At 43.9% G+C, this 14,651-nt stretch overlaps 1 pseudogene; it reads right to left on the bottom strand.

Moving 5' to 3' along the window:
• Positions 1-12,720: 12,720 nt before the first annotated feature.
• On the bottom strand, positions 12,721-14,356 carry LOC128099717 (katanin p80 WD40 repeat-containing subunit B1-like; annotated as a pseudogene).
• Positions 14,357-14,651: the final 295 nt, after the last annotated feature.

The raw sequence follows: 14,651 nt of genomic DNA on the forward strand, positions 1-14,651 counted from the left end.
ATTCAGGATTTCAATGGGCAACTGCTTTGAGTTCTGAAAAAGCTGATTCTGTAATCACTCATTTGCTAGAAGTTATGGCCATTATGGGTATACCTGCACAAATCAAAACTGATAATGCTCCATCATATGTCTCTGTTAAAATGAAACAGTTTTTTGCTTATTATAATATAAACCATGTTACAGGTATACCACATAATCCTACAGGTCAAGCAGTTATAGAAAGATCAAACAGAACTCTAAAGGATATGCTAAATAAACAAAAAGGAGTAACAAAAACCCCCAGAAATAGACTACATAATGCTCTATTAACTTTGAATTTTCTCAATGCCAATGAGAAAGGAACAACAGCTGCAGAGAGACATTGGATAATAGAAAAAACTACAGAATTAAATCAACCTATATACTTTAAGGATGTGCTGACCTCAGAATGGAAACCAGGATATGTGTTACATTGGGGACGAGGTTTTGCTTTTATTTCTACAGGAGAAGATAAGCTGTGGGTACCATCAAAATTGATAAAGGTTCGATTTGAACAAGAGAAACCTCTTAATTAGAGGAGGTGATAGTTCATCAACTATCGTAAACATCCAATTTAAACTAACTTACACCAGTAACACATGCCTTTTCATTTAATCAGATAACTTGTCAAAAAGGAACATCCCCAAAAAACCTTGGGGAAAGGTTTTTGGTTTTGTCTTTTAGGAGAATGAAGGTTAAGGAATTTGAAGAACACTGGACAAATGAGACAACTGAAGAAAAGGGACAAATCATCTATCCTAAGAAACAGAGTGAAATGGCGTATGGGTATGTTATCTAAAAAAAAAATTTTATGTCTTCCTAAATGTTTGTTTCTGCTTTTCTTTAAAGATTTAACACTATTTAATTTCTAATAGTCCCAGTTCAATTAAAATTTAAAGCTGACTTTGGAGTTGGAGAATGACTCTCTCCTTCTTTAAACTCAAGCATGTTGTTAAAAGGAAAATGCAAACTCCCTGTATCATGCCAGAAGAAAAGAGCCATCTTCTGCTATGGGACAGGAGAAAAGCCAAATTAATTAAGGGACTATTCTATTACGAATCTCAACTCTTTGATTCTATTCTGATTCTTTAAGCTTTTCTTAAAGTATGAATTTTATATCAAAATTTACAAGATCAATATATATAGATATATATACATTTTAAACTTTGTTAAGATATAAATGGTCATATAGAGTACTAACTAATTCTAAAAAGTCGCATATATAGTCTTTGTGTTCGAGTCTCTTATCAGTTTTTTGCAGGAAATCACGGTCAGGCCTAACATCAACTGAAGTCTCCAGGAAGAAGATGGGACCCCACAACAACAACAATTCCACGTGGACAATAATAACATCACTAAGCTGACAAACATCATCTACAGATCAGCTTTGAACTACAAAGTGCTCAGAGCAATTTTGAGAGAGCTAGCTGAGATGATCCAGTCTCAAAGACTACTTGAATAAGGATTTGAGATAAACCCTGAATTTTGGCATTATACACAGACTGGATAACGAAGGATATAGTTACCTTTCCTAGAATTTGACAATTAACCTAAAATTTTTCTTTCAGGATAAAGATACCTTCGCCCATACCCAGCAGGAAGCAATTTCAAGAATACGACGCCCACATTCCCAAAGAGGTGGTGTGGGGCGGTTGGTTTTTTTTTGGTCTTTTAATGGGTTTTGGGTCTGGGATAATTTTCATTGATTAGGGGGGTTGGTTACAAGTTGTTGTCAAGGGTTAGGAAAAAGGCTAAGCAAAGGAGATTAGATTTAAGGTTCTTATTAAAAAAAAAAGAAAGAAAGAAAGAAAAGAAAAATGTAAATACTTTACATTGGATTGGATTGTTTTATATTGTATACAAATTATATATATTGAAATTGATATTGTTAGAAAATGTTATATATATTTTTTTAATTGTACCGTTCATCTAACAATGTAATGCAATTTTCTGATCCTTGAATGTTATTACCAACTATTAGGATATAAAGAAATGAAAGTTAGTAGTTAGACATTATAATAGAACTTGTAGTTATATTAGGTATGTTTTCAAGATTGAGTAGATATATTTTAGATAGACAGGTTATCTTCAAACCCTTCAGAGATCTACAGAATATGGCATTTAAAATGTTTTAATAACTTAGAAAATTTTTCTTTTTTGTTATGACTATGAGACATGTCAGCTCCTGGCAGTACCAATCTACTTCAGAGAAAATATGGGCATTGAAGAAACTGTATATGGAGTTAGCTTTCATTGTGGCAAAAGTTAGCCACTGGATAACAAAGTATCCTTGAATCAACTGCTGACAAAATGGACAGACAGGACATGAAACAAAGGACTACTGATTCTTGCCAAAACAAGTGTGGTTATGGCTTTATCAAAAGGCATCTTCAGAGGCCAGGATAATATGGCACCATCCCTGAAGTGGCCTTCGCAATTCGGAAAAGGTACAGTGCCCTTTTCTTTGAAGGCAGCTGAACAGGCAATGGGCCGATGGCCTCTGATGTGCAATGGAACAACAGCTGAAACAGTTATTCTTGAAGAGTAACTAAGCTCACGCCTCTCAATAGTAGACTGGCATTTGATAGAGGGATATGGAGAAGAATGGGATGCTGAGATGAAGCCATATATACACAGCCAAGAAGAATGGACAGCTGAATTAAAAAACCATCAACAATTTCCAGAATTTAAAATCCTGAATCATGACATGACACTAGTGGAATTCAGGTGTTTCTGGTACATGGACCGCTCTCACTCAATGTGAGGTTGAACTGTTGACCTTGTGTACATCCTACTTCACAAATGAGTCTGTCAGATATGCTAAGCCTATAGGCTGAAGATGATGCCCCAGCACTTCGGAGAAACTTCAGGTGACTGTCCAGACAGCTGGCTGTTTCTGTCAACTCACAAATTTTTTGGAAGTTGCTTGCATGCACTTCCTGTTTTTATTTTTGTTAGCTAATATTATTTCCTTCTTGGGTCTCTGAGGGAGTTGAAGATTAGTTAGTTATAGTTGAAGGTTAGTTAGTTATAGTTGAAGATTAATTAGGATACATTTTGGACTTACCAAAATAGGATAGATAATGAAATTATTTTCTCTGAATTTGTCAAATACAAATGGACTAGACATTGTTTAGGTATTTATTACTTATATATATTGTATATAGTTATTGTACTTTTGTATATAGTTTTTCTTATATTAGTTATAAGCTTTTTCTTTTTTTCCTTTTTATTAAAATAGAAAAGGGGAAATATGGTGATATTTTATTTGTATTAAAATGTTATTTGTATGTTAATAAATAAAGTTGCCCGGGGGTCAGAGCTATTAGCAAGCCATAGGAAAGCAGGGCAGTGGTAGCGTACGCTTGTAATTCCAGCACTTAATAGGCAGAGCTGGGTAAGTCTCTGTGTGTTCAGGGATACAGCCATTATTGGATACACATGCCTTTAATCTTAATACCAATCATGGAAAACCTGGAGGCCTATACAGACAGGCCGTGAGGAGGCGGTCATGTGGTTGGGTTTACAATCAATGAGAAGGCAGGACAGGAACTCTATATAAAGACTTTAACACAGGGGTAGCTCTGGTTCGGAGAGGTAGGACCACTGCAGGAGGAAGGGTAAGGTTTTAGCTCTTAGCTCTGACCTCTTGACTTTCTTCTTTGCATTGGTTCTGTGTTTCTTATTTAATAAGAAGGTTGGATATATCTACATATGTAATCATGAGTTTCAAGTGCATTTCAATGTCCTAGTCCTTTTGTTCACTGGGCTGCTATATTCTGATGACACCTGGCCATGTGGCCATGATGTGTCTATGGGAACAGACTGTGATATTCAATCTTTTTTTAAAAAATAGTCTCATTATGTAGCTCTGGTTGTCCTGGAATTTACTATGTAGACCAGGCTGGCCTTGAACCCACAGAGACCTTCTTGCTTCTGCCTCCCAAGTGCTGGGATTAAAGGCATGATGGTCAATCTTGATTGTCAATTTAACAGGATGTAGACTCACCATCAAAATAAATCTGTGAACATGCCTTGGAGGAAATTATATAGATTAGGATAATTGAGGTGAGAAGACCCAGCATAACTGTAGGTGACACCATCCCAGGGGTGGTGTCCCAGACTGACTCAAAGTGAGAAGGTGAGCTGAGAACTGGCGTTCATCTCTCTCGGCTTCCAGAGTGTGGATACCATGGGACCAGCTGCCTCCAGCTCCTGTCACCATGGTTGCCCACCGCGATGGGCTGTGCCACCAGACTCTCAGTTGAAACACTTCTGTCACCATGGTTGCCCACCGCGACGGGCTGTGCCCCCGGACTCTCAGCCGAAACAAACCCTTCTGAAAGTGGCTTTTGTTAGCACAGCAGTGAGATAAGTGACTAAGATGTGGATGGACATCAACCGGATGGGAAGAGCAAAACCTATCGGTGCTGCCTTTGCTGGAGAAAAGGTTAGCTACCATTCCTCACATCTCAGCACAGACTCAGAGGTGGGCAGCCGAGAGAGGATGCTTCATCTGGGGAGCAGGGAGAAAATGCCCTGACTGGAGACTGGCAGCACCGGGAAGGTGTAGGTGGGCTCGTCAGAAAGAGTGTAGAATGCAGAGGGGCACACACATGACTTTCTCTGGCTGGTTGGAGGTGGAGATAAAAATTGTGGCTGCTGTCAACTGTCAAGTCCTGGGCATCTGTAGCAGCCATATTTGTTTCTGGGTTCACTTCCATGAGAGTGGCTTCCAAGTTGTCTGTTGTAGATAAGGGGCTTACTTCTGGGATGGGGTGCTGCAGTCTGCTTACGCTCTGACTTTGTCTATTCATCCTCTTGGGGGCCCTTCTGACAGGACTCATTATGGGTCTGCAGTATAAGGTTCCTTCCTTAAGCAGGATTTTCCTCTGGAGAGCAATGTTTGAGTCCTGAGACTGTGGCAGCTTTCTCTATCTCTTTTTTAAAAAATTATTTACTTATTTTTACTTATTTTTATTTTATATAGATGAGTGTTGTATTAGTCAAGGTTCTTTAGAGGCACAGAACTGACAGAATGAATCTCTCTCTCTCTCTCTCTCTCTCTCACACACACACACACACACACACACACACACACACACACACACACACACACACACAGAGGATTTAATAGAGTAACTCACAGGCTGAAGGCCACCTAGTCCAATAATGGCTGTCTCTCAACAGAAAGTCAAATAATCCAGTAGTTGTTCAGTTCATGAGGCTGGATGTCTCAGCTGGTCTTCAGCATATGTTGGAATACCAAAGAAGTAGGCTCTAATGCCAGTGAGTAGTGAGGGCAAGCAGACAAAGAGCAAAAGTCTTTTTTTTTCGATAAGCATTAACAGTTTTTTTTTTTTTTTTTTTTTTTTTTTTTTTTTTTTTTTGGTTTTTCGAGACAGGGTTTCTCTGTGTAGCTTTGCGCCTTTCCTGGAACTCACTTTGGAGACCAGGCTGGCCTCGAACTCACAGAGATCCGCCTGCCTCTGCCTCCCGAGTGCTGGGATTAAAGGCGTGCGCCACCACCGCCCGGCTGCATTAACAGTTTTTATTTCTTTTTTTTATTTTTAAAAAATTTTTATTTTGCAATACAATTCAGTTCTACATATCAGCCACGGATTCCCTTGTTCAGGAACAAGGAACAAGCAAAAGTCTCTTTTTTCCTCGTCCTTTATAAAGACAGCCCAGATTTAGGGTGGGTCTTCTGACTTCAAAAGATCCAGTTAAGCCGGGCGGTGGTGGCGCACGCCTTTAATCCCAGCACTCGGGAGGCAGAGCCAGGCGGATCTCTGTGAGTTCGAGGCCAGCCTGGGCTACCAAGGGAGTCCCAGGAAAGGCGCAAAGCTACAAGAGAAACCCTGTCTCGAAAAACCAAAAAAAAAAAAAAAAAAAAAAATAAATAAAAAAAAATAAATAAACACCTTAGTGCCAGGCATAGGGTCCCTTTTTATGAGTTATTGGTCAGTGTGCTGAATAGTTTTATATCAATTCGATACAAGCTAAAGTCATCTGAGAAGAGGGAACCTCAGTTAAGGAAGGATTCCATGAGATAGGGCTGTAGGCAAGCCTGTAGGGCATTTTCTTAATAGTATTGATGAAGGAGGGGCTATCCATGGGCTGGTGGTCCTGGGTTCTATAAGAAAGAGGGCCAAGCAAGCCATGGAGATCCAGCCAGTAAGCAGCACCCCTCCATGGCTTCTGCATCAGCTCCTGCCTCCAGGTTCCTGTCCTGCTTGAGTTCCTGCCCAGACTTCCTCAGTGATTGATGGACTACAATGTGGAAGTGTAAGCCAAGTAAATCCTTTCCTCCCCAGTTTGCTTTTGTCGTGGTGTTTCATCACAGCAATAGAAAGTCTAACCAAAACAGTTAGGCAAGCCATAAAGTCCCTCCAAACAACACAGGTTACCGTGAAAGTTCTTGGTTGCCCACCATGGTGAGATGGTAGATTCCTTTGTTTGGTGGATAGGACATAAAGAAATGATTTGGTTTTCAGAACATAGACAAAGCCGTCTCACACTGCTCAGGAAACTTCCTGTTGGCTAGCTTTCATACTGCTGGCTGGTGCTATGCAGACTGCTGGGAGAGAAGAAAACCTTAGGTCATACCCAGCACTGACCTACCAGGTAAGATGTGCCCACCTGTGCAACAGTGGTTTGGGTACTATGGGGGTAACCAGTCATCTTCTGATTGAGTTTGAGGTTTGCTCCACAGGAGAGAATCCAAGTTTAATATCATAAATCTGGTCAAAAGGCTGAGGCTGTCACAGGTCCTGGGGCGGCAAACCTCAATTCTGGGCACATCATAGCAGAGGCTGGCTGTGGTATATGCCTGTGATCCCAGCACTGGGCAGGTGGAGGCAGGAGGACCACAAGTTCAAGGTTATCTTCAGCTATGTAATGAGTTTGAGGCTAGCCTGGACTACATGAGACCCTGGGTCAAAAAAAAAAATGGAAACAAATGTTTATTAAATATGCATAGATGAAGAGCCTGGAGTTATACCACAATGTGTTAAATGTCATCACATATGGGTCATAGTATTAGAAGCGATTATAATTTTCTTTAGAATGTTTACATGGATTTCCAAATGAGTCCGTCTCAACTAGACTGAAGTTCTTTTTTGTGCAGGTGTATGTGTGTGCATGGTGTGAGTATGCATGCTTGAATGTGAACAGGCACACCTGTATGGGTATGGGTACACCTGTAGTGAAGTTGACACTGGTGTCTTCCTCAATTACTCTCCACTTTATGTATTGATCAGGTCCTCTTGATGAATCCAGAGTTCACTGATTTGGCTAGTCCAGCCAGCCAGCTTGCCCTGGGGACCCCTTGTCTCTGTCTCCTGGATTACAGGCAGCCATTTTACCTGCCTGACATTTACATGGGTTTTGGGGATCTCAACACTGGTTGTCATGTTTTATCCATTGAGACATCTCTTTAATTATGTACAAATTCTTCTGTTGCTGGGAGTATAGTCAATGGTAAAGTACTTTTCTAGCATGTGTGAGGCCCTGCATTCTAACCGCAGCAATGAAAAAATAATCATCTCAGAACATTCCATCCTAATTAATGAGCATGGACGAGAGTGAAGACTGACCAGTTCATGTGAAATGACAGCTCACTCAACAGCACTTAAAGTGATCATTACTTTTGCTAACAGGCAGGTTATCCACAAATACTCATGGCCCTGTCACCTGCCCAGATGTACAGCCTGCCAGAGGGTGGCATGGGGAAGGCAGCCCACGGCGGGGAGCAGCCATGAGGGTTTATTTTCCATCCTGACAGGTGGACTACTTATAGTCACAGCTACCCCACTGTCCTGATGACAGGCCTCACCTGGTGTCCTCTGTGACACATCCTTTCCATTTGGATCCTAGAACACTGTTGGGCCTCTTGGGTGTGGGCCTACGCCAGCTCAGAGCGTGTTTGCCAGCCTCCAGCCTGACTCACAATGTCTTCGGTACTGAAAATATGATTGCTGCAACTGGAGTTTGTCTTCTTACCACCTTCAGCTTGAAGAAAGCACTCTCCCACTCCCTGCACCCACTGCCCTGCCCATCCAAAGCACTGGACAGTTGGATAGGGATGTCTTTCTGAGGGGGAGCAGAGTGGAGAGGGATGTTCTGAGGTGTCAAGATTGACACTCGAGAAAAAAAAAAAAAAACAATGGCAGAGGAAGACAGGAAACCTTACCCACCACTGACTGTGAGTGTCAAAACAGCATGTGTAGAGAAAGAACACCCACCAAAGGCCAGAGCAGGAGGGTCTATGTAGATGACTTGTAAGGTTGGAGACTCAGGCTCAGGGCCTTTGAACCTGGAACTTGACCCTATTCCTGGTCCATTCCCACTCTTAGGAAAGCCTTTGCTCTACTGCTCTCTCTCTATTCTAATTCTCTCTCTGTCTCTCTTTCTCGTGTGTGTGTGTGTGTGTGTGTGTGTGTGTGTGTGTGTGTGTGTGTGTGCACGCATGTGCACATGCATGTAAGAGCGGGTGCCTGTAGAGGCCAGAGGTGTCAGATCTTCTGGAGCTAGAGTTAAAGGTAGTTGTGAGTGACAGGACATAGGTGGTGGGAACTGAATTTGGATCCTCTAGAAAATCAGCATTCACTCTTAATCACTGAGCCATCTCTTCAGCACCCCCATTTATTTTTCTTAATAAACTGTCTCTATTTCTATCGATATCTGTTCATCCCTGGTCCAACTCCTTGCTCCTGTACAGTGGAGTGTGGAAATCTTATCAGGTGGTCCCTGGAGATTTATGAGAAAGTAGGTGAGCTGGAGTTTAGACTGTACACAGATGGTGGCAGTTGGGGCTTTGACTGCTGATGTATATGTACACATACATACATATGCACACATATGGGGAGGGAGTTTGTCATGAATGGGAGAGAGTTTCTTTTGTTTTTGAAGAGAGTCTGGCTCTGCAGCCTAGGCTGGCCTAGAACTGTGATCACATTATTGGGTATATACACAAGCCCATGTACGTAGGTGAAGGTCTGAGGACAACTTTTGGGAATAGTTCTCTCCTTCCACTCTGTTAAGGCAGGGTCTCTTTCTACTACACTGTATACTCCAGTCTCGCAGCCTGCCAGCTCCCAGGTGATTCTCCTGTCTCCACTATTTCCCATTTTGTGATAGAAATGCTGGGATTATAGGTGTGTACAACTACATCTGTTTTTTAAAGTGAGTTCCAGGAATCGAACTCAGATCACCAACCTCCATTATTCTTTTTGAGGCATAGTCTATACAGACCAAGCTGGCCTTGAGCTCACTATGTAGTTTCAGCTGAGGCTGGACTTGAACTTCTGCACCACCTGCCTCTACTTCCTGAGAGCTGAGTATTATAGTTATATGCATCATGTTTTATGTCCTGCCAGGATGGAACCCAGGACTTTGAGCATGCTAGGCAAGCATTATACTGACAGAACCATTGCTGGATGACTCAGCCCTTGATGAGGCTTGATGGCCAGCTGGCCCAAACCAGTAATAAGATACTTCCTGAGAGCCAACCTGGGTCTGCCTAAGGGCCTTAGCAACAGCAGCTGAGACATGATCTGAGATGACCTGGGCCAACGAGAGGCAGCCATGTCACACCTGCATATGCATATTCATCAGACCTAACCCCCCACCCCCCACCCCTGTGGCAGGGTGGAGGGTATACAAAGCTTGCCTCTTCCTGAATAAACTGAGGTTGTTTCAGCATCCTTTCAGAGTCTGTGTCATTGACTCTGTACCTACTCACCCCTCCCCCAAAGGGAACAGCACAGGACCCTGTCACAAACCATATCTACAACCATGACTTCCTTTTATACTCTCTGCTGTCTCTATACTTCTAGAATCCTGTATCTTGATCACATATTGCTGTTGTTATTTGTTTTTTCTCTTTTAAGGGGATCCACCACCCAGCTCCCAAATAAATCATACATGGAGTCTTATTCTTAATTTTTAATGCCCGGCCTTAGTTTGTTTGTTTTTTCTATCCAGCTTTCCTGATCTTAAATTATCCTGTCTACCTTTTGCCTCTGGGCTTTTCCCATTCTCTTACTTCTGTAAATCTTACTCTTATTCTGTGGTTTGCTGTGTAGCTGGGTGTCTGGCCCCTGGAGTCCTCCTCCCAGATTTCTCCTTCTATTTATTCTTTCTACTTGCCACCCTGCCTATTTCTCTCTCCTGCCTTGCTATTGGCCATTCAGTTCTTTATTAGACCATCAGGTGTTTTAGACAGGCAAAGTAACACAGATTCACAGAGTTAAACAAACGCAACATAAACAAAAGTAACACACCTTAAAATAATATTCTACAACATATTGCCTTTTTGAAACAATTGTTAAAAGACATTAAAAACTTAAGGAAGTTCTGGGCAGACAGTGAAAGAATGATTACTCAGCATTCTCTTGGTTCTGGACCAGATCATCAGCACTACAATCTCTAGAAAAAATAGAAATAAGAAGCATTTTAAAAAATTGATGAGGGCTGGTGAGATGTTTCAATGAGTTTCAAATCCATGATCCTCTGGGCTGAGGGCTAAGGTGCAGTTTTGGGTCCCAGGCCTTTGATCCTATAGGTTTGAACAGTGGCCCAGTAATCTGCATTTCTAGTAGGTTCCAGGTGATTCCTATACAGGAGGTTCAAGGAGAAACGTGCCACAAAAATACCTCAGAAGTCCCATGAATATAGCAGAGCTAGCTCTGAGAAGACCACAGGGCAATGCTCTACAGTCAGAATACACAAGAGCCATGGCATGCACTGTCATGGGAGTCGACTCTTGCTCTCACAGGCGGATGGATCTCTGCCCTCTCCCAGTCTGTGTGATGAAGCTGGAGGGCCCGCCTATGACTGACTCCTGGGACCTCTGATGGTTAACCTTGATTGCCAGCTTGATGGGATCTGCAATCACCTAAGAGACAAACCTCTGGATTTGTCCTTAAGGGAATATCTGGATTAGGTTGACTTAGGTGGGGAGACTCAACATCACTGTAGGAGGGACCCCTTGACAGGATGGATTCCCAGCCTGAATAAAAAGAAGAAAGCAAGTTGAGCACCAGCATTCATCCCTCTCTGCTTCCTGTGAACACCACGGAAGAAGGTGACCAGCTGCCTGATGCTCCTGCTGCTGCAGCTCCCCACCATAATAGATGATACCCTCAAACTGTGAGCTGAAGTTTCCTTCTGTATGTTTCCTCGGTCAGGTATTTTTGTCTCAGCACTGAGAAGAGGAACCCTGTACAGGGTCCTAGGGTTCACAGCCCCTTGGTGCCCTAAGGCGATACATTGGCCTCGGTGGGGGTTGGTTTTTGTAACTTCTAGGATTGTAACAATAGGTTGAATTCTCAGAACTTTAAAAATGTAACATGATTCACAGGAACAAAGACATTTCTTTTTTAATGGAGCAGGGCATATGGTGCTCAGGGTCTTACACATGCTAAGCAATTTCTCTACTACTAGGCCATACTACCAGCTTAGCAGGTTTCATTTTTTTAATGTCTTTTTTTTTTATAATTTTACTTATATGGCATCTCTTTTTCAATTATTTTACACTAGTTTGTTACTTTTATTAATCTTTAAAAGATGTTTTAAATTGAAATAGATTTATATCACTTTCCCTCTTCTTTTCCTCCCTCTAGTCCCTCCCTATTACCTTCTTTCAAATCCCTCCATCCTCTCCTTAAGTTGATAACCTTTTTGTTTTTGATTATACTTGGTGCACACACACACACACATATGTATGTGTATGCTAAGACACATATATGCATATATAAATATTTAATATATATATTAGAACTTACTGGGTTTGTTTTTATTATTTGTGAGTATATGGTTTCAAGACTGACCACCCCGCATTAGACAGCCAATAAGAGGGCTCACACCTGGGCGAGGCTCATTCTCCATTCCTCAGCAGTCAGCAGTTGCCTGTCATTGCCTGGGAGCGGGGCACCACAGCAGTTTCCGCATTGACAGGTTCATTGGCATTGCTACTGTCCTGGTCTTGTTGATGTGGTCACTTCTGAGAGAGACTATTTTACAGCGGGCTTCCTGTGTTCTGGATCTTACAATCTTTTCATCCTCCTTCCCGCCATGTTCCTTGAGCCACAGGTGCAGGAGCTGTGATGTAGACGTGTCCATTGTGGCCAGGCTTCCTACAATTCACTGATCTCTGCATTGTGTCCAGTTGCAGTTTTCTGTGATGGTCTCCATTTGCTGCAAAGAGGGCCGTCTTGGATGAGGGATGGTGGCTACAACAATTTAGAGCCAGGTGTGGTGGCTGCCAAATTTATTTTTTAAGGAAGTCAGGAGCAGGTTTTTTTTTTTTTAGTTACATTCTAGCTTTCCTGGGCCCTAAAACAACATCCTAATTTCAGCCAAGAAGCAATTACAGAAGAGATTACATCGCCCCTTATCAATAAAAGGCTGGAATGTTAATCAGGAACAGTTATACATTAATAAATCTGCCTGGTAAGTTACAGCAGCAGCAGCTCTGAGGCTGGAGCTGCCTTGAGAAGCAAGGACTGTGCAAGACTGTGCAGCTGCTGCTGGAGAGGAAGCTGTGAGTTCACAACTGTGAAGGTGGTCAGTGGGCTGGCAATGCCACCTCCAGGATGGCCATCAGGGCACGAGTGGAGGCCAGGCTGAGGCTCATGGGCACACAAGGGTGTGAGGCCAAGCCAGCAAGGGATGCTGGTGCTCCCATCCATGAGCTCCTCAGACCAAACTGGTCATGGATAGCTGCAGTTCAAGGAAGGGCTGCCATGGTGGCCACTCAGATCTGACTTGCTCTTGACGAGGCCCCTGATGCTCTGCAGTTGTTTGAAGCAGATTCAGAACTTGTGCAGCCTCTCCTCTTGGCTGGTGTCCACACCCACAGAGGGCAGGGCTGCCACAGGAATGAGGGGCAGGAACCATTGCAGGATCAGCTTCAGGGAGGTGCACCTGGTCTGGACATAGCTCTCACACTTGCTCTGCAGAAGTTTCTCGATTTGTGGTAGCATGGTAGTGATGCACAGGTCCAGCTTCACAGGGAAGTTTTCTGGTTGACAATGTTCAGGAGGTCCACCACCACAGAGAGGTCACTGGTGGCTACTGCAGAGTCCATCCATGTCTTGATATCTCCTGGGGTCCACATAGCATGTCCAGTGTCCAGGTTCTTGTGGTGGCTGGTGAGCACCACACACATGGTGTTGTGGCCTTTATGTGTCTGTGACATGGCATCCTCATCCACCAGCTCTGCCTGCTGGGGGGCCTTCATGGTGGGCAGTAAGTCAGAGGCCTTTGGGCCAATGGGCTCATCCCATGTGGCAGGGATGGTGACAGGCTCACCCTTGGGTGCAGGAGTGGAAGTCATGACAGGAGGTGGGGCTGGGACCTCGAGATTTGGTACCAGCAACTGCACATCCATGGCTAGGCTGGGTTATGTCAGCCTCCTTTGCTGTGGCTGTGTCATCCTCTGGGGGTGCTGGGAAGGGCTTGCTTCTCTGGGGTGGTGTCTGACGGATGCTATTCTCGGGCTGGAAGATCTCATTGTAGTCCTCGGTATTCTGGATCTCGGTCGGGGACTCAGGCTCGTCCTTGTCATCTTTGCGACTGGGGCTGTGCTGCTCTCTCTCTGAGCTGTGCTTTCCCCGCTGAGGCTTGCTGCAGGTTGTGCTGGGTCACTTGTAGATGTGGTGGAGGGAGGCACCGGGGTTGGGGGTCTGCTGTGTCAGAGGCTGCCTAGCCTGCCCAGGGTCCTGGGTCACAGTGCCTGTTCTGGTGACTCCCATCAGGTCCACCACACAAGAGGAGACATTACTCTGGGAGAAGGCCACACCTATCAGCTGGTCATCACAGACAGCCAGGTCAGTCACCTTGCCCCAGTTGACAAGGACCACATCAAAGCAACACTCAGGCTCCCAGCCATAGACACGCAGTGAGTCCTGCAGCCACTGTACAAGCAGCAGCCATCAGGGCTGAAGAAGATGCTCCTGACAGGCCCTGGATCCCCCTCAATGCAGCTTACCACCTGGAACTTCTCCAGGTCCCAGAAGAGGATCGTCTTGTCAGAGCTGCAAGAAGTTAGGAGATACTCATTGGAGTGAAATCCTGCCATGTGGACCCATGTAACCAGGGAACCCAGACATCATCTTGCCAACTGCCAGATCCCAGGGCTTCACTGTGTGGTCACCTGATGATGATGCCAGCCACTTCCCATCAGTGCTGAACCAGAGACACTGCACAGCCTGACTGTGCCCCCTATGTCAGAAGATACAGCCTTTACTCCTGATGTCCTGAGCTTGATGTTTGTGTCCTGGGAACCCGAGTCCACAAATTCACCATAGTGATGGGTAACCAGGCTGCACATGTGTTCAGAGAATCTGGGCAGCTTTAATCACAGCCCTTGGGAGACAAAGGCAGGCAGATCTTTGAGTTTGAGGCCAGTTGGGTCTACATAGCTAGTTCTGGGTCAGTCAGGGCTATACAGGGAAATTCTGTCTCAGAAAACACACACACACACACACACACACACACACACACACACACACACACACACACAGAGAAAGAATAAGATTTGAAATGTAGTAAGGATGGTGGTAGATTCTTTTCTAAGATCCTTGGCCTCACTAGCCCAGGGAAGCTGACCAGGTTTCTAGTACCAA

The sequence above is a fragment of the Peromyscus californicus genome, unplaced genomic scaffold (assembly GCF_007827085.1).
Source record: "Peromyscus californicus insignis strain IS unplaced genomic scaffold, ASM782708v3 Scaffold_6__1_contigs__length_162567912, whole genome shotgun sequence".
Classification (NCBI taxonomy): domain Eukaryota; kingdom Metazoa; phylum Chordata; class Mammalia; order Rodentia; family Cricetidae; genus Peromyscus; species Peromyscus californicus.